At 40.8% G+C, this 20,994-nt stretch overlaps 1 long non-coding RNA gene across 2 annotated transcripts; it reads right to left on the bottom strand.

Annotated features, from left to right (window-relative positions):
• Positions 1–554: 554 nt before the first annotated feature.
• Positions 555–11,625, bottom strand: LOC146505722 (uncharacterized). 2 transcript variants are annotated; one of them, XR_014877573.1, is made up of 3 exons: positions 8,702–11,625; positions 8,163–8,293; positions 555–4,576 (listed from the first exon to the last, which is right to left on the bottom strand). It is a non-coding gene; the product is annotated as an uncharacterized LOC146505722 (long non-coding RNA). The 2 variants fall into 2 exon arrangements; XR_014877572.1 differs by having other exon boundaries at positions 555–8,293.
• Positions 11,626–20,994: the final 9,369 nt, after the last annotated feature.

The following is a 20,994-nucleotide window of genomic DNA, read 5'->3' as shown; positions in this document are numbered from 1 at the left end:
AAACCTCTTCCAGCAGAGGAAATTTATGCTGAATTTCACAGCTCAGTTCAGCCTTTTCTGATCTGTATCAGGTATGAAAATGTAATCTGTCCTCTGTGATTGCTCTCTCCTGCAGATTTAAAAGAGGCAAAGAGTCCTCACCACCCTTGTTCTAACCACCATGACGAATAATCAAATCCAGCCCACTTGGTGGCTTTTCAGGGTGTGAGAATGACAAGAGATTTGACTTAATTTGGTGGGTTTTTTGTTGTGTTTTGTATCAGGAAGCACAGGTACTGTAATACGTCAACAAGGGATGGTTAGGCCGAGGCACCATGACGCACAGAAGGTGGACAAATTGAATCTCAGCCAGCACAGAGGCCTCTGTAATCAGGATGGAGTGCAGCAAAGAGCCCAAACGTTTGATTAGCTCTTGGGTTGCAGGGCCAATCACAGATGAGGGTTCGCAAATCAGATAAAAGATAAAACCACACTGGCTAATTCTGGGCATGACGGGAAATTCTTCAAAGAGGCTATTAACTCTTCATTTTTCATCTTACAGATGTATGTTTAAAAAAAAGGAGCATTAGGGCCATGGCTACACTTACAGTTGTCATTAACAGGCTGTATACACATTTATTCTGTGGGACCTCATCAAAGAAACGCAGTGTTGTTTTCTTGAAAAAGTCTTAGATTAAAGTGGGCGTTTGTGTAAATTTTGTGTCAGTCTGTTTCTTAAGTATTGAATCTAATTATTGGGGATGGGTTACCCAGAAGCTTGCCTTTTGCTCAAAGCAATTGTGTGAATAAGTGAACAAATGTGTAACAGAGTAGAGAGGGAGGAAGAGAAGGCACTCAGAGAGCGAGTTAGCCAAAATAATGATCCATGTCCATGATGGCAGCTTTGATAGGTACACCAGTTCAACTCTTCATTAACACGATTATGTAATTAGCCAATCACATGGCTCACATGGCAACTCCGTGGACATGATTAGGATGAGCTGCTGGAGTTCAAACTGGAGATGAAAAAGTGGAGAAACAGTGATTTAGGTGACTTTGAATGGGGCGTCAGAAACTGCTGATCTTCTTGGATTCATCCCACACAACCTTCGCTGGTCTGAGGAAGAGGAAACATCCAGTGAGCAGCAGTTCACTGGGTGAAAATGTCTTGTTGATGTGTGATGAGAATGAGCAGACTGCTATGAAAAAACAGGAAGTAGAAACAGTAAATCATTTCTAACTGGTTTCTCAGTTCACTGCACTCATATGTACTTTATCCCTGCTTCCTTCTCGTGTATGACCACCATCAATTAACCACCATGATTTAAATGTTGGATTTTAGTCTTCCTGTGTGTGTCCTGTCCTTCCTCCTGTAGTGATTGTCACACAACCAGTCCCCACAGAAAGACCAGCAGAGGGCGACTCCTCTGGATGGAAGACTTGCAGCTTCTTGCTTTTTCCTCTGTGAGCTCAGCAAACACAAATTTTTCAGAAAAACTAAAAGTTTTCTGAACTCTAATCAATAAAACATGATGCTGATTTTAGAAATTATGGTAATTATTATCATCATGTGCCTTTTTTACAGCTCCTATGGACAGAAACGCAAGCAGCAGCAGCAGTTCACATCAAAAACTGAGGTTGAAATTTCTTAAACTGAGAGGAATTTTTATTTGGCTTCATTCATTTAGTCACAATAATGAAAAATACTGTGATTTTCTGTGTTTATTGGGGAACACAGAGTCTCTGCAGGCCTGCTGAGCTGCACAGTTTGACGCAGTGTTTGCTTTATCCTGCATAATGAGAAAAGCCATCTGGTAAGAATGAGAATACAAAATCTTTGAAGAAAAAAATCAGCTTCCAGACCCTCGTTGCTTATCAGCTATGAGTGTTTGATTGTAGGGTTTATTTGACAAAACATCTCTATAGTAGCTGTATTCTAACTCATAACATCTGTTTCTATTTGGTCCGGGAGAGCAGATGTGAAATGAGAGCCCCCAGTGACCCAGAGTCAGCAACCATCTGGTTTAAATTACCTTCACTTCACTTTGCACCAGTTAAATAGTTACGTTTGTAGCATTTCATGCCTGAGTTACTGTAATTTCATGGGATTTAAATTTATAATTTGCAGATTTTTTTAACTGCATCTTACTGCAGATTATGATTGATGATTAAAAAAAAGAGAGAATCATAACAGGACATTCTGATCTTGAATGTAAGATTTAAAACAAGTCATCGAACTTCTGAATTTGGCCTTAGACTTGATCTATGGCTCAAACACACAAAAACGGGACTTTAAACCGTTACACTGCTAATGATACAAGCAAGCTGTGCCTATGATCACATACTTTCAAGCCGCTGTCCGACCAAGGGCTCCTAACATGATTTAATGCAGCAGAAACGCCGTAAAATGCAATAACAAAGCAAGCCAGGAATGGCGGCTGCACCTCGTCTCATCTGTTAATGGACGATGAAGAGGTGGCAATATGAGACATTTTACCAGCTGAGATCCTTTAAATGTCTGCAGACCACAGCTGAGCTGAAGTTTTCCAGAAGAGAGAGGCGTAGAAATATCATCTCTGCTTGGTTATCCTGAACTCCAAAAGCCTAGCCCTGGATCAGTCGGTGTTATTACACCTGCAAGCAATGAAGCGGGCCAGCAAGCTCTGCGACACGCTGGAGATCAACTAAAGGAGAATATGAGGCTTCCAGCTTTCTTTCTCTCTTTAACCTCTACTTTTTTCTGTCTCAAGCAGCTACTTTTTTCCCTTTTTTTGTTTCATTCTTCTGCTTTTTTGTATTTTATTTTAAACCTCATCAAAAGAGATTTTATAAGCATTAATTCACTGTTTCTAACACGTGTCTTGCTCCCTCCAGGGCAGTTTGACTGAGGACGCCACACTCGGTGCTGTCCAACCTATTCTTCATTCCCTTAAAACTTTTTTTCCACAATCATATAAACACAGAAGCAACATTTTCCATCTCTCCCTACATTCTTTTTCCTTCCAGTCTTTTTTCTCTCTGAATTCTTTGCCTGTTTTCTGTGTAGGCACCTTTCCCAAGAGTATTAACTCCTCCACTCCTCTCTCCAGCTTTCAGTATATTTGGACAGCCAGCGAGGAGAAACTCCTGATAATAAACTCCAGAGCCGATCAATTATTCTCTCAGAGTACGAGGAGCTGGACGGAGAGAGCTTTTAGTTCAGCTACGGTTGAGATTTTGCAGATTGTGCACAACAGAGCAGCATTTCATGAGCCGCATTAGCAAGTCAGCCAGGTGCTGCAACTATAAAGAACAAACTGCTGACTGATTATTATTTCAAACTGGCGTTCACACTTTGCTTTAAAGGCTGAGGCTGTCTGTAAATTACATATTCAAAATATTATGTTGTGTTGTGTTATGTAGTCAATGCCAGGATTGATCATTTGTTCACCACAAACACAAATTAACTCAGAATTGATTCCGTTTACTGAGTTCCCAAGCACGTGATCTCAAAGCACAAAAAACCTTTGTATGGACAACAATATCATTGTGCCACAACTGATTAAAGCTGACCGAAACCGGCCTTTAGACATGCTAGAGTGTTGCAGATTTGTATGAGAGCCCCCTATCTGATCTGACAGAGGTAATGGGGGTGTGTGGTCCAACCTGATTCAACAGGAAAATTCCCACCTCTATACAGAGGATATCCAGACATTTCCTTGGCCAGCTTTTAATCCCACTATGTCTCCAGCTGAACATGTCTGGATGTGTGCAGGCTGCACTTCTCCAGGAATGGAGAGCAATTCCTGAAAAACAGATCTGGACACTTGTGCAGTCCACGAGCAGTCTGAGTCACGGTCTGTCCGGAGGCCACACCTTATATTAAACATCCTGTACATGCATGTGTTACAGCAGTGAAATCAATTTAAAACATATTTGACTAGTTTACATTGATAACAGTAGGTTTGCTCCTTTCAGTTTAGTCATGTTTAGTTTTATTAGTTTCAGTGTTCATCTTAGTATTTGTTTTATGATAATATGGAGGTAATTATGGCAACAGACTCGTGGTCATGGAGAACAAACCATAGTTAGTTTATTTCACATAGTTGTTGTTTAAATCTGGTTTTACTCATTATTATTTCATTTCTCTGGTCATAGTTTAGTTTTACCAAATTAAAATAAACTTGGTGGTGACAAACTGGAAGTGAAAATGAGTGTGTTTACAGAAATAATCGCATCAATTTCTGAGTTATTTTTCTTTTCTTTGTGTTTTAAGCTGGTGAACTGAGTATCGTTTTAGTCTGGACTCTTGGTCAGATTAAACAATAATATTATACCTTTATATTTTTTAATTTATGATACACATTTTGAGAAAATAAATGTCACACAGCAGAATCAATTGCAGCCCTGATCCAATAACAAAATAGAAAACCTAAAAAAAATGAATCAACTCCGATATGAGACTACAGTAATCAGCAGTTTCATCCTGCCTTGTCAGCAAACTGTCTTTCTCCCAGATTATACTGTTACAGCAATAATAAATGAAGGTATTGTGTACCTGTTAAAAAGCTGCTCCACAGCCTTGTGAAATGTTTGGACATCACTGCTTGCAGATCACCTAACAGTATTAAGAAAACAGAATAAAACAGAAGCATATTAATTTAAAACAAAAACTGTGGGAGGAATTTCTCACAGTGAACTTCTGAACTGAAGCAGCTCTTCCTCATAAAACAGGCCGTCGGGTTTCTCAGCTGTTGCAAAAGGAGGGGAGAGGGAATTTTCTCAACTCGGTTAATTTCACTGTGACAAACTGTTGCAAGGACACTGACAGTTTTGCACTTGTGTTTGGGAACATTGATGATTTCTACAAAAATCTAAAGCTTTGAAGAGAAAATGTTATTAACAAGGCCATCTGTGTTCCTTCTGCATCTATTATTCCCATTCAGCCAGCAGGTATAGATGGTTGATGGTGACGTTAAAATTTTAGTCCAATAAAAATGGGAATTGCAACAAAAGTTGATATTTAATAGTTTGACAAAGTGAACTGAATTCAAAGACAAGTGGCGCTTATACATCTGTATGCTCAGGTTAAGGGACCATCATCACAGTGAAACCCAGAGTCAGTTAAACTTCAGAGATATCAATCTGTCCAGTGGGCTGCTAGTTTGCATACTTCTAACCAGACTGTGTGACAGTGGGTCTGAGGATTTGCCATACTGGTCATGCTGGATGATGTTGCAAGCATCATAACATCTGCCTTGGTGTCTCTTTCAGTCTGTAACATGTGCTCAGTGTGGACCTGTCATCATCCGTGAGGAGAATGTGTTACCGGTGGCAAACCTGTCACTTTTCTGCTGTGATGTCTCTCCTTAGTCGGCCTTGTTGGATCATTTAATTCGTGGCTGGACCAGAGAAATTCTAGCCAGCTGGTTGTCATCAGGGCTGATTTTGGTCCAGTGTATTTAAAGAGCTGACCTGGTTTCTCTTCATGCATGCTGTGACTTCTATCAGCCACAAAACTGTCGCAGCCTCTTTTCAGTCTGTACCCTTTCATGTCCGGACTTTCATCCTTTTCCTTCTTCTTGCAATCTTATTTCTCTCTTTTTGTTAAAAAAAAATCTTATCTTTAAATTTTATCTTTGGTTTGCATTCTTCTAAATGGAATTTCATGACCACTGTGTTACACCTTTCCCCACCACTGTTTGTTCGTATGTTAGTCCTGTCTTACACCCCATCTTCCTTCACCACCTCCCTCTGATTTCTAGTGTTTAGTCCTCAGTAAGGGCTCTTCATGTCCTCTGTGCCTTATCTCCCAGTCATCATAGCAAATTTGTTCTTATCCTTCTGTCTACCCATTCTCCTATCTGGGAAAAACCAAGAGGGTGGTCAGCGAGAATGCTTCAACTCCTCCTATTCATCTACCAGAAAGAGTCAAAACTTCTGCAAGAACAAAGTCTCCCAAACCAAAGGATTTCTTTCTTGTTATTTGTTCTAATCCAGTTTTCTTAATGAATGTAAAAACCTGTTTCATTTCCTGCTTTCTGTTGTTATTCCATGAGCCAGAGCTTTAACATGAAAGTTCTGTGTCTTGAAACACTACTTAGAACAAATACTGTGAAGACAGGAATTGCTCTTGTCTTTAAAAACAGACCATGCATTTCACTTCCTCTTACTTCTTTGCAGTATTTTCTGACAAACCAGCCTGAGGGAGGAAAGACGAAACGTTAAACCAGGAATATAATGAGCTTGATTCAGCAAGAGAGATGAGAATTCACAGCCACCTGCTCAGTGCTTGACAGAAAATAATTTAAACCTCTGATTCTCATGCTTTTCAAGCACCTCTGCTGCTGTGAGTTACTCTCTCAGGGTCTTCAGCTAAAACTCTTCATCAGAGTTTGACCTCTTCATCCCTGCAAACCCTTACTCTGCACTGCCAGAGATACTGGGTAAACTGAGATTGGAGAATAATTACGGGAACGCTGCTGCTTACAGTGAGCCTTTCATGCTCTGCAAACTGTTTACGTTGAGGAAATGCAAGATAAGTGGCCTTGTGACTGGAAGCAGGCCAGTTCAAATCACCAGAATATCTGGGTGGTGGAAGTGAGGCCGGTAACGCTTCCTCTTCCTTCAGAGCCACACATGATCAGGATGCTCTCCCCCCTCCTAAAACAGTTACAATCAAAAGCCCTCGAGAGTTGGTATGTGACCCTCCGTCCTCTTGCAACAGAGAGAGCGTGTTCTCAGTTTTTTTCCTCAGTCAGTAGCTTAAGACAAAAACCCCCATTAACAAGCACTGAAAGCTCTATAGTGTCAGCCTGCAGGTCTTCACATATGGATGCCTTAGATTACCTTCTAACAGCTTGTTTTAATGCACAACATTTGGAAACAGTGATTAGGCTGGTACTTATATAAGGCTTTTATACTCTAACTGAGCACTTTTTACCACAAGCCTCATTCATTCAGTCACACACACACATTCACACAAACCCTTTTTTCTAGACCTCAATGGCTTGGCTAACATTCACATACACACTCACACTCCGATGGGGTAACTTGGGGTTCGGTATTTTCCCAGAGGAACCGCTGAGGCTTCATTAGCTAGATGAGCAGCTCTATCTCTGATCCCCAAATTTATCATATTTTTCTGCCCAAAAAATGTGATTACATGTTCTGCTGTAAAAAAGCTTGACCCACACCAAGTTAATTAATCGGACAATGACCTACAAACTCTTCTCGCTGCAAAAATGTGACTTAGATGAGGGAAAATCGATTTGAAGTCATACAGAAATGAAAACAGCTAGTTATGGCACATCAGTCAGGTTTAGAAACACTTACATCAAGCATTCGCCTCCTTTAGAAGTTGCCAAAGACCTAATATTTGTGCCCACATCTCTTCAATATTTTTCCCTATTCATTTCCTATTCACTGTAATATATGCTGATTTTGGGTAGTGGAAATCAAGAAAGTAAACAGCTGACTCCTGATGGTTCAGTCAGCCTAGAGTAAAAATAGGAGGGTCTGACACCTTCAACATCTTGGCGTCCACTTTTGATCACAGTGTGATTGTACGTGTCTCCTGGTGGGAGGCAACAGTCACAACCACTCTCAAGAAGACTCTTTGAGTTTCAGACTGGACTCTGAATGTAAGCAGTTAACCCTCATGTTGTGTTCATTTTGTGTTTCCAGTCAAAAATGACGGTTCTATTAAGACTCATCATAAAAACTATAATAATAGATTTGTTGTGATTTTCATTTTATTTTAAAAAACGATTTTTAATTAACTTTTAATACAAAATAGCAACTAAACATGAGGTAGTAAAAATTTATTACAACTTAAAAATATTTTTATAGTAAGTATATTTCAATGTCATGGCATCTACTCATGATTTAGGTGTCTTACCGTATACAGAAATATTCCAAGATCTAATTTTATTTTCAACCATAATTTATTTTCCTAACTCCTTATCGAGTTCAGCTGGAGCTTATCCCAGCTGTCATGGAGTCATAGGCGGGATACAACCTGGACTGGTCACCAAGGTAACCAAGGTTTTGGTGCTTAAAGCTAACCAAACAATTAAGTTAAAAATAATCATCATCATCAATTAAAAACAAATGTAGCTGAGAAGAAAACACAAACAGGAGAAGAGTTATATTCTCCTAGCTGACAGTCTTACACCTTCCTTCCTGCCTTCTTTTATGCTTACTTTGTCTTTGGAGCATGCAGGACAGTTCATGCTCTGCAGCAACTGGATTGTCCAGGCACCGACGTCAAAGGACAGCTTGTGCATTTCCAAGAGATGCCAGTCACTTTGACAAAACAATAGCACTTGATGTCCTGGGAATGAAAAGAGGGTTAAACATCTCTACTAAATGTTGCGCCAATGTTACGCCCAGCCTAGAGGAATCCTGGATATAACATATAAAGTGACTCCCCTTTTTTTTTCCCCCCTGCCAAGGAGGGACCACAGCCACAGCGGAGGTTCAGTCCAAACAGAAATACTTTATTTATCCACATCATGATGGGCAATCGCTCAAAAACAAATATAGATTCCTAGAAACAATGTTATTGCATGATTGTTTTAAACAATTTTAAAACTATTTTGTTTTCGCCAAACCTTAATAAGTGATCCTGAAGTATAGCATATAAGCTGTTTACGTAATGACCTAAAATTTGCAAAGAGCCTCACCCTGCTTGCATATATAAAGAGTTTTTATATTTGTTCTTTAGTAGATATCAACTCACATCCTGCCATTTCTGTGATATGCAGAATACTGAAAGGTCTGCTACATCTCCTACCAGGAGAAAGCCCCAGGATAGACCCAGGACACACTGGAGAGATTATGTCCCTCAGCTGGTTTGGGAACACCACCCAGATGAGCAGCAGGTATTGTCTCTGTTTAAACTCCAACCAGAACCTGAATAAACAGGAGAAAGTGGATGGATGGACTTCAATTACACTTTATTTTCACAGGTTTTCTTTACAGCATTACTGATAAAAGCAATGTTTTTAATAAGCTTTCTTCCTTGAATATGCCATCATGCTGCCAGCAGACCTGTCTATGTGTGTGACTGGTCATAAGAGAACCAATGCCAACTGCCACAAAGAAATCAATATAATGTGAAAACTGACCAGAAAGGGAGAAAAACATCGAAAATTATGGCATGGAGTTGTGATATCTCACTCTGGAGCAAAGAGACCAACAGAGAAACAAGCTTTTGAAACTAATCACATTAAAAAGTACAAGTGAAATTGCAAGTATTGAATCAGCTCACCTGGGCCTTGAAAGAAGGAAATTCAATAAAAGACCCCAAAGAGAAACAATGGCTGTATTGATTTCAGCATATTAAACAAGCTCTGAGGTGTTGATTAATTACTTCTGCCAGTGAACCCCTTAATGACTTCATCCAGTCGCCGTGCTGCTAATTAACAAGTGATTAAAAAGGCAGGCGGAAATGTCTAATCTAGGCCGGTGGTAGAGCTCACAAGGAAGTCATTCTGCACTCAGTCCGCCTGAACGGGCTCCCCCCCAAAAAAAAAGCCCCAAGACAGTTGTCCAGGGACTAATTTAGCCGCCTTTGTTCAGGTTCTGTGAATGGAAGTGAAGGGCTCTCTTGGGGAGAGTAACTAGAGAGTGACTTGTCTGCTCCACTGTCACTGTTCATTCAGTGAGCTGATACTGGCATGCCACTTGTTCGCTAATGATCTCGCAGCAGTGGGCTGATTCACAGCCCACTTTCTGGGTTGCTCCCTTTTCTGTCCCTTTCTTCTTCTGCAGCAGTGGAGGTTAACAGAACATGGGTGCTGCTGTGCTTTCATACGTCTATATTTGAGCCACTTCTCTCACCAGTCTCATGCCCCTAAGTGATTCACAGAGGAAAGTAAATGGCTTTCATTTCTTAACAGCAGAAACGTGATTAGAAGGGCTGAATTTTTCAGTCTGAAAGGCTCCAGATTTACTGCTTAATAAAAGAACATCCTTAAGCTAAAAGAAACAGTTGCATTAATCTGTTTGAGCCCCTGTATGTTGCTTTATGCCTTTACTTTGCACCCCAATAAACAAATGCATGGCAATAGTGTGCTTTAAGCTGTTTTTGCCGACTCAGAATGGATTTTTCTCAGTTCTGCTTTTGAATACAAATGAGGGCATTGAACTCCTCAGTGCAGGTCACCGAAATAATTCAGAGCTGCTGCCCTCAGCAGATGATGGGATTTCAAAATATGACAGCTTGAGTAAACATTTATTTTGTAGCCATTGTGCAGCATTGCCGTCCACTGTGTCGCCCCGCTCCGTGGAGCTCTCACAGTCAGAATAAAATGGCAATGTGATGTATTGGCTTTCGCTATCAGCAGCGAGCAGGCCCTATGTAATGAGCACCCTGTTTCTCCAGAGGAGAAGTGATTCTTCAAACTAGAGATCATTGTGCAGTCTGTGCACAGTCCAGGCTCTCCCTGGTTCAGTGTGGGTTTCACACAGATCTGATAAGTGCTCAGATGAGTGTAAATGGGTAATTTGCTGTCGCGGGAACCTCATTGCTCAGCAAAAACAGATTAATTTAATTCTAATTTGAGAGCGTTAGCAGAGCAAGGTGCTTTGACTGAACTGCTGTGACACTGTGACAAAGATGTGATTGAGTTTAATGTGTCCATAAATGAATAGATGCGCTGTCTCAGAAGCAGTAATGTGAACATTAAAATGCTATCCACCCTCTGCGCTACTCTTACACTGTTAAACATAATCAACTTGAGACTTTGTAGTCATCCCAGGAGTTACTCACTGATGAAGTATTTTGTAACAACTTGCATTTTAATACGCTTTGTTGCCTTCAGCTCTCATTTTGGCAGCCCACAGACAGCAGACTGAATTGGCATAACTTCATGATTTACGTTTCCCTTGTGGCTGCATTTTGTTCTCTGATTTCTGATTGATGTCAAACGGTACCTTTAAAAAATATGTTTTTCTTACAGAACATGCTGTGCTGCTTAAATTCATATCCTAAAGCTAAATGTTTGGGGGTGTGAAACAGGTTCTTGGACATTTGACCAGTAGCCTCCAACAGAAAGAAAGGTTCAATTAACTAAACCACAGGTGTCGAACTCCAGGCCTCGAGGGCCGGTGTCCTACAGGTTTTAGATGTGTCCTTGATCCAACACAGCTGATTCAAATGGTTAAATTACCTCCTCAACATGCTGTGAAGGGCTGTGTCCCAATTAAGAAACCGCACGCTTGAAGTACGCGCACTACGCGTACTACGTACGGTGCGTACTATAAGTACGAGAAGTGCGGAAGTGAGAGGCTTGTGAAATGGGACGGTCTAGCCTTCGTCGCGCTGTTCAGGTTGCCTAGCAACCATGATACTAACCGCGAGAAACGTTACATACAGCTTTGTGTGACAGAAATGAAGGAGAAAAATGTTTTGTTGGTCAATCATTTTTGTCATGACATCACTTTGATTAGTTGAGTATCTGAGGCTGAGACCACAGGACCGTAAAACATGATTGTTGGGCTTCATTTCTGTACTGAACAGTTATTTCAAGATTAGCTAGTAAATAATAATTAGTTAATGTTGTTCATGAGACTAAAGTCATCTCACTATGGTAATGTAAATATAATATGGCCAATATTATAGTATTGTCAGATTATTATGATATATATATATAAATATATATATATATATATAAATATATATATATATAAATATATATATATATATATATTTATATATATATATATATCACTGACTTTCAGCTTGTTGTGTTTGTGGATATATGACTGACTTTAATTATCCATAAAATCATCAGATTCTCTGTAAGATTAAGGTCGACTATATATATATTTAGAAGTAGAGGCTTTAAAACCAAGTTAAGGCTGAAAGTACAAACATCACTAGTGTCACATAACTTTGCCGACATGTGGCCAACAGCAATGTTTTAATGTTCTTCATTATTAAACATTCGCACATGAATAAGTGACGTCATATTCAGTACTTACTTTTGACAGTTCACTCTTGGCCGCTCCCTTCTGCTGTATTTTGCGGCAAAATTATCCACACCCACCGCCGCGCTATGAATTGTGGGATATATGGGACCACGAAGCGTGCATCGGACCACGCTTGATATTTGGGGAAATCGACGGCGCATTTGGAGTATGCGTTTGAAGTACACTTCGAATTGGGACAGCCGTCGTCGCGTGGCGGTGACGTAATCGCACTTAAAATGCCTACTTCAAGCGTGCGGACCCTGAATTGGGACACAGCGAAGGTCTCCAGAGGCCTGGTAATGAACTAAACATTTGATTCAGGTGTGTTGACCCAGGGTGAGATCTAAAACCTGCAGGACATCAGCAAGTCAAACCTCCTCTTTTCAAGTGACAGCCAATTCAAAGAAACCTGAACTGAAGGTGATGCAGTCCTGTGAAACATTCATTGCACCTCAGGATTTTAGCAGCTTGTACAACCACTTTTAGCAGCAATGACATCAAATAATAATATAATTCTCTCACATCATTGTGGAGGGATTTGGGCCCACTCCCCTTTAAAGCATTGTTTCAGTTCACTGAGGTTTGTGGGGATTTGTTCCTCAGGTCTCATCGCAGCATTTCACTCAAGTTGAAGTCTGGACTTTGACTGAGCTTTGCAACACTTTGATTCTTTTCTTTTTCAGACCTTTTGTTGGAGATTTGCTGCTGTGCTTGGAATCATTATCCTGTAGTGTGACCCAGTTTTGGCCAAGCTTCAGCTGTCAGACAGATGGCCTCACATTTGACTCTAACATTATGAAACATATCAAACATTCTTCGGGACATTATTCCTGAAGTCTTGTGGTTTGTTCAGATTCAAGTGCTAACTGAGGCCTGTCGTTGGAGCTCTGCGGGGGGTTTTTCAGTTTCTCTGAGCTTCGCACAGTTTGACATTGGAGTGAATCTACTGCAGGAAAGATTGTAGCTCTGTGTTAACACACACTTGATCCAGACCAACAAACTACTAAAACTTCTGCCATTATAGAGGTGGTCATGCTTTCTGATGAACAACAAACCAAGTGAATTTGATTAGCAGCACCTGGCTGGTACTTACCATCCTAGTTCTTATGGAAGCAGAAAGGGTGTACGTAGTTTTTCAAAGCCTGTAGTGTAGCTTTTAACTAGAAATTATTGTCTCAGTGTAAAATAAGGACATCAGTATTTCCTGGAGTCAAATATAACATTGTATTTTGTCCAGTTAATAGTTAAACACCTCCCATAATTCTGTTATGAGATTTAACCCAAAATTTAACCCAGTTGTGGCTTTTGATAGCTGCAGTCCAAAAGGGGAAGCTGCCACACCCTTCTTCCAGCTGCGTCTGAAAACAGAGACTTCCTGTAACTGAGCACCAGATACAGATCAGACACTCTGCCATGAGTCAGGATGGCACAGTTTCTATCAGATTTCTATCTAGCATTGCAAGCACATCACACACATCTCCACAGGGAGAGAAGACCAGATTGTGGAAAGAGGAAAACATGGTGGTTCAGGTTGCCTTGGCAAACTTACACACAGTTATATTTGTATTTGCTTTTTCCAGATTTCCTTGACTGATGAAAGATATGGGATGCATTCCCAACTCATCACAATTCCAAATTACATAGAGGCATTGTGTCCAGGTATCAGTGGCTGACAACCCCTGACTTTAAAACAGTAGGAGTTTAGAAAACAAGCCTGAGGTTTTTACATATTGCTGTCATTGCCAGAAACAAATCTCATGTAAAGAAAAGGCTTAACAAATTCTGAAAGGAGCTACGCTCTGCATTTTCTGAGAAATACAGCTAAAAAGGGATGATAATCAGTTCTCCAGTAGAAATCAGTAATCTTAAAGCCCAGCCATCATGCTAGATTTAAACTCTTAAAACAACCTTTTTTGCTCAGTTTAATCCGAGGTGTGACATACGGATCCAAGATGTCTTTAAAAATTAGTGAAATTTCAACATGAATGACTTCACTAAAGCCACCATATCATCCATACTTTTTCACTTTAGTGTCAGATTGTGTTTGACTAGACAAATTGAAAAAGATAAAAGAATAACAGTGTGTTTTCTTGCATTCAAAGTGGAATAATTTCACTTTTTTGGCTCATGATGAATGTTTGATACACGGGACAGCAAAGCACATAACATATTCTGTATATAAAAAGTAAAAATAGCCACCCTGGTTTGTGGTACCCTGATTTGAAGCCTAAAGTGCAATATTTTAGCCATCCCTGTCATGGTGTTTAGAATACGGACACGTCAAGCAAACCAGATAATGCACGCTCTAAAACATATCCAGCTCGATAGGCTCTTTATGGATGACTGTAATCTACAGAAGGAACATCATGCTGTAAGACTGAGACTACAAATGACCAGCTGAAACCATAAACTCACAGAGAAAGTCTTTGCCGAGGTGAGAAATTGTGTAAACTTGCGTCATTTTTGAGATATCTATACAATCCGACTTCTTTTTGGAACCAGAGCAGTCGCCCCCTGCTGGCCTCTGAAGCATGTTTAACCAGACACCAGTTCACTTCTCCAAAAATTAAAGAACACCACACACCTTTTGTACTTTCACTTTATGACATAAAATCTGGTTTATTTGGTTTACCATACTGGTTAAAGAACTAACCCCTTTATGGCCTTTTTAACATCTACAGACTCTTAATGCTGTTTATCAGCCAATCATCTCTAAGAAGCTGTGCATTAATGTGAAATAAATAGATGCCTATAAGCCCCCCAACCCTGAATGGCGCCGTTAAAACATTCACACAGTACTAAAACTCAAAGGCTCCAGCTTCTGTTTTCTTCTTCCTCCAAGCTGTCAACAGTGACACTTTTGGCGATCTGTGCTCCACTGAAGTGGTTCAGACTCACTTGGCTTAGTATCTAAAGGACTCTGCTTTGTTAACAGGTCTTTTCAAGTGGTCTAACACAGAAAGTCAGAGACTCTGCTCTCAAAGAGCCAACTTAGACCCTGGAGGACATGTTTTTGTTGGCTCTCCACAGAGGGGGAACAGAGCGAGTAGGTGGACGGGTGATCGAGAAATAGAAAGAGAAGTTAGGTGTGAAACTTACACTCTTCCTGCACAGTTGGCTGAAGAAAGAACCACAGAGCCCACAATAACAAAAAAAGCTCTGCTACTACTGATTAGACTCCATATGTGGGAAAAAAGGCTTACAAAGACAGAGCTGCAGAGATACAGGCTGTGGCGAGAGGCAAAGCATGAGGAGCAAAACAAACATACAAATCAAGGGTCGTATAACCGCACAAGCAACAGTTTTCAATTTCAATAAATCTGGTTATAATTAATTACTTAGTGATCAGACTTCCTGCTGATATCTCACTTTAGTTTCCTCCGGCAATAATCTATAAACAGATTACATTTATGGCCAAATGGGGCAAATCTCAGTTGGGGGTATGCCGCTTTGCTCTCTCGCTTCTTCCCTTTGTGTTTTTTGGGCTGAGAAAAATATATTTGCACATAAAACGATCCCGCGGTGCAGCATTAGCGATGCTATAGTCATTAAAAAAATGAAATGGTGTTCACTGTGTAATTTTGAGTATTTTTTCAAAACAATTAAGCGATTAAAATGGCATAAAATCCAAAATGAAATTTTTTACTTGGCAACAGGGGAAGCAAATTAGCATTTCTTTGCTTTCAGGAAGAAGTTAGGAGAAGGATGTTTGCCTCTGTCTCTTACTGCTGTCCCTTTCTTTCAGCAGGCCTGCCGTCCCCTGTGTTATTTATGAAATGAGGCCTTCGCTGACATGCGGGCAGACACACAAAGCGTCGTTTAGCACCGGGTCATTTGTCACATCAGAGCATTCCTTGGCACATGCAGGGAGGCTCCCTGTAATCTGTCAGAGTCAAATGTAAAGAGGCGACACAGAGCAGCAGGATCAGCAGACGCCCTGCTGTCAAATCGACGGTGACCCTAAACCCCACATTGTTCTCAGTTAGCAAATTCTTGCCTGAATGAAAGCTGAGCCAAAATACTGTTTTGCATCATGATGGGAAAAGACGCGAAGGCTTTTACGTCAAGATTACAGCAAAAGCAAAAAGTAAGCTCAATTTAAGATCACCAAACGAACAACAAAAATAGGAAAACAAACTAATAATATACTATCTAACGACAAGGAGGAAGACAGAAGACAAGAAACATCAACCACAGCTGAAAAGGCAAAAGTAAAGTAAAGCAGGACATAAAAACAGAACAAAACACACGAGGGATCTGTTTTCTACTGAGAGAAGTGACCTGGAGGTATCTGCTGGTCTGTAGCAGGCTGAATCCTCCAAACACTAAGGAAAGGTGCAGTACATCTTTTATGACCTACTTTACCAGAGGATCCACTGAACCATCCTTTATGAAAGGAAAAGAGATCAAATCATTCCACAGTTCAAAGTGACGCATTACAAAAAAAAAAAAAAAAGCAGTTAATGTTGCGTTTTCTATTTCCTGCCATAACCTGCAGATATTTTTAAACGCACATGTGAACTGTGAACTATGATTGTATTGCAAAAACAGTTTTTTAAGAAACCACCTTTATAATAGATAAAATGTCTACGTGGAAAAAAAATTTTTAACTTGTTTTTAACTGTAAAAAAATTGTAGTTACAGTGGGGCAAAAAAGTATTTAGTCAGCCACCGATTGTGCAAGTTCCCCCACTTAAAATGATGACAGAGGTCAGTAATTTGCACCAGAGGTACACTTCAACTGTGAGAGACAGAATGTGAAAAAAAAATCCATGAATTCACATGGTAGGATTTGTAAAGAATTTATTCGTAAATCAGGGTGGAAAATAAGTATTTGGTCACCTCAAACAAGGAAAATCCCTGGCTCTCACAGACCTGTAACGTCTTCTGTAAGAAGCTTTTCTGTCCCCCACTCGTTACCTGTATGAATGGCACCTGTTTGACCTCATCATCTGTATAAAGACACCTGTCCACAGCCTCAACCAGTCAGACTCCAAACTCCGCCATGGCCAAGACCAAAGAGCTTTCGAAGGACACCAGGAAAAGAATTGTAGACCTGCACCAGACTGGGAAGAGTGAATCTACAATAGGCAAGCAGCTTGGTGTGAAAAAATCAACTGTGGGAGCAATCATCAGAAAATGGAAGACATACAAGACCACTGATAATCTCCCTCGATCTGGGGCTCCATGCAAGATCTCATCCCGTGGGGTCAAAATGATCATGAGAACGGTGAGCAAAGATCCCAGAACCACACGGGGGGACCTGGTGAATGACCTGCAGAGAGCTGGGACCAAAGTAACAAAGGTCACCATCAGTAACACACTACAACGGCAGGGAATCAAATCCCGCAGTGCCAGACGTGTTCCGCTGCTGAAGCCAGTGCATGTCCAGGCCCGTCTGAAGTTTGCCAGAGAGCACATGGATGATACAGCAGAGGATTGGGAGAATGTCATGTGGTCAGATGAAACCAAAGTAGAACTTTTTGGTATAAACTCAACTCGTCGTGTTTGGAGGAAGAAGAATACTGAGTTGCATCCCAAGAACACCATACCTACTGTGAAGCATGGGGGTGGAAACATCATGCTATGGGGCTGTTTTTCTGCCAAGGGGACAGGACGACTGATCCGTGTTAAGGACAGAATGATTGGGGCCAAGTATCGTGAGATTTTGAGCCAAAACCTCCTTCCATCAGTGAGAACTTTGAAGATGAAACGAGGCTGGGTCTTCCAACATGACAATGATCCAAAACACACCGCCCGGGCAACAAAGGAGTGGCTCCGTAAGAAGCATTTGAAAGTCCTGGAGTGGCCTAGCCAGTCTCCAGACCTCAACCCCATAGAAAATCTGTGGCGGGAGTTGAAAGTCCGTGTTGCTCGGCGACAGCCCCAAAACATCACTGCTCTTGAGAAGATCTGCATGGAGGAATGGGCCAAAATACCAGCTACTGTGTGTGCAAACCTGGTAAAGACCTATAGTAAACGTTTGACCTCTGTTATTGCCAACAAAGGTTATGTTACAAAGTATTGAGTTGTATTTTTGTTATTGACCAAATACTTATTTTCCACCCTGATTTACGAATAAATTCTTTACAAATCCTACCATGTGAATTCATGGATTTTTTTTTTTCACATTCTGTCTCTCACAGTTGAAGTGTACCTCTGGTGCAAATTACTGACCTCTGTCATCATTTTAAGTGGGGGAACTTGCACAATCGGTGGCTGACTAAATACTTTTTTGCCCCACTGTATATAGCTAGTACTTAAGGGCCAACTTAAGCTTCCTTCTTCCTTCAAGCTTGTTCTCTTTTAGTTGTCCTAAGCAGGCTTTCGGATGATCACTGTGCCTCTGCTAATGTCACCGTCTCTCTGTTTGATTTATTTGCTCTTATTCTTGTAGGCTCATTCTGAGATGGTCTGTCCCCACCAAATCATTCAGCTGCATGTCTGCCCTCCATCGTCTTTTGCCTCCTGGAAAAATCTGGCCAGTCACTCCCATTTCAGACTAATTCAGTTCAAACATTAGACGCTTCAGAATTTACCAGCAACATGGATCAACCTCCTTCTCCTTTCTGACACAAGTGTGCTAAGACCCTGAATTCCCCAGTTGCTAATAAATAAACGTTTTAAACTGGACGCTTAAGATTTAAGTAGGATGTTGTCATTTCAGCACAGCAGGCATAATCCACTGGCATGTTATTAAAGAGGCTAGAGTAAACAGAATTGGATTTTCTGCACATCATTCTGCCTCGACCGCAAGACATTTTCCATCAAATTCAGGTAAAGTGAGTAGGAAAATACACAGAATATCACTAAAGAACATGATAGGCACACAGAGAAAATAATTATAGGATTAACAGGAAACTAAAGAAAACCATTGGGACTGTGATGCTTTATAACATACTGCATCATAGCCTAATCCAGAGAGGCTTATATTTCCAAAATTAGAAAACAGTTGTTGTGCTCAGAGTTTTAAACAATCCTGCATATTATCATAAACAGGTATTTAGAGGTTGAGTAATGTGTTGTTGCAGGAAAAATTATTTTTCAGGTTTTACGAGCTGAAAAATGAAGGTCCACTAAAAACTGCAGCATCATCGGCACTCGGCAAGAAGTTGTTGGTTTCAACGCGACCAGCTTGTTGGTGCCTTTCTGTGTGGAGTTTGCATGTTTTCCTGTGTAAGCGTGGGTTCTCTCTGAGTAATCTAGCTTCCTTCTACAAACTGAACACAGGCATGCAGTTAGGTTTGTTGGTTAAGTGTAAGGAAATCAACTGTCTCTTTGATGCATATTTATCAATAAACCGTTTAACACAAATACAGTTACACTACCTTTTTATCTATTACGTATGGAGTCAAACGTTTACTATTCAACCAGCTCCAGAGAGAAAAATAGAAATAAAAGAGCACCACCATCCTACATGTGTCTCATAACCCGGAGCAACATCTAAAAGGATAAGATATCAATTTCCTGTTATTATACCCATATCTTTTCTGAGATTTATTTAATCTGACTCATATTGGATTTCCCTCAGCAGTGCTGGCCTCCTTCTTTCTGCTTCTCCTGCTCTACATTTACAGGCCTGTGGTTAACATGGGTGTGTGAAGCATGTGCAATGGCGTGCGTGTGTGTGTGTAGATGAGGGTTTACTGATTTCTGATGGGCAGTGGGTGTTTTATTTCCTCTTAACATGTGAAAGACAACTCCTCCTCCAGAAAATGGAGGTCTCATCTTCATTAGTACAAACCTGAGGGTGAAGCTCTGCTGTAGATCCAGGCTTTCAAGCAGGGATGTGTCCACAAGGGGAGGGGAAATACGACTACTCCCTCTGGTGCTACCCACCACCACTGATGTTGGATGAGAGCGTTAATGGGATCTTTTTTGTACAATGTAGTACAAAGTAGTGTGGTTTTAACGTAGCTGCACCCTATTTGTGTCTTTTTTAAGCTGATTTCTGTTTCTGCTCTGTTTTCTTGTATATTGTAGATACAAAAACTGTAATTTATCAACTAATATTGGCTCCCCCACTGAATTAAAAATCCTACATCATAACTTAACTTAAAGAATTCATTGTACTATAATAATCCAATAGAGCACTTTGCTCTCAGACTGCAGGCTTTTTTGTGGTTGCTAGAATTTGGAAAAGTAGATGAGAGGCAGAGCCATCAGGCTCCTGTCCTGTGGAACCAGCTCCCAGGTTTTTTTCAGGATATCTCAGATTAGAAATAATCTAATCTAGAAATAATCCCAGCAGCATATAAAATACTAACCTGTTGCAACTAGGGATGGTTACCGGTATCCGGTGCCATGATGGCACCGGTTCTGACATAAACGGTAGTAACCAGACCGAAAAGCAGCGCACATTTCGGTGCTTTATTTCGGTGCTTTTTTTTCCTGAGATGTGATACACTTTGAATTCTAGCCAATCATTTTACGTTTCCGGGGATAGTAGGCGGGTCCAGGTACGTACGTTCTTTTAGAGCAGAGCTACAGATTAAAAATGCCCAAGGCGAAGCGGTCAAAAGTCTTGCTGTACTTCACAGCAAAAGATGCAAACTCAGCAGCCTGCAACAAGTGCTTTAAGGTGATACTGTGGAAAGGAGGTAACACCTGAAATCCGATGAAACGCCTGGCGACGCATAGCGTTTTTTTTAAAAGCCGAAAAATGCGCCGTATTTGATAGCTTGCTGCGAGACCTCACACCGAGCGCATCTACTGCAGGTGTGGTGCCTGTTATCGGACGAAGAGTTAGCAACATCCCCCAAAAAGCTGAAGAGTAGAGTCCTGGCCCCTAGCCCTGCCAGTGTAGCAGAAATGATGAGGATGATGATGGCAGCAGCAGCCGTTCTTCTCTGCGTGAGTAGCTTAATGTTGTTCGTGTATAATTTACGTTGAGTAAGCTAACCACGTTATTACATTAATGTATGTAAGGTGAACTAGAAAACACCATCATAGCTACATGCGGCTGTCTTCTTGTTTGATGGCAGATACTCCCTTCACCCTGGCCAAAAAGGCAAAAATGACCAAATAAAAAGTGGGAAACAGTTAAACATGAGAGGT

The sequence above is a fragment of the Neolamprologus multifasciatus genome, chromosome 13 (assembly GCF_963576455.1).
Source record: "Neolamprologus multifasciatus chromosome 13, fNeoMul1.2, whole genome shotgun sequence".
In the NCBI taxonomy this organism is placed as follows: Eukaryota; Metazoa; Chordata; class Actinopteri; order Cichliformes; family Cichlidae; genus Neolamprologus; species Neolamprologus multifasciatus.
The sequence above is the reverse complement of the archived record's forward strand: the minus strand, read 5'-3'. Positions and strand labels throughout refer to the sequence as shown.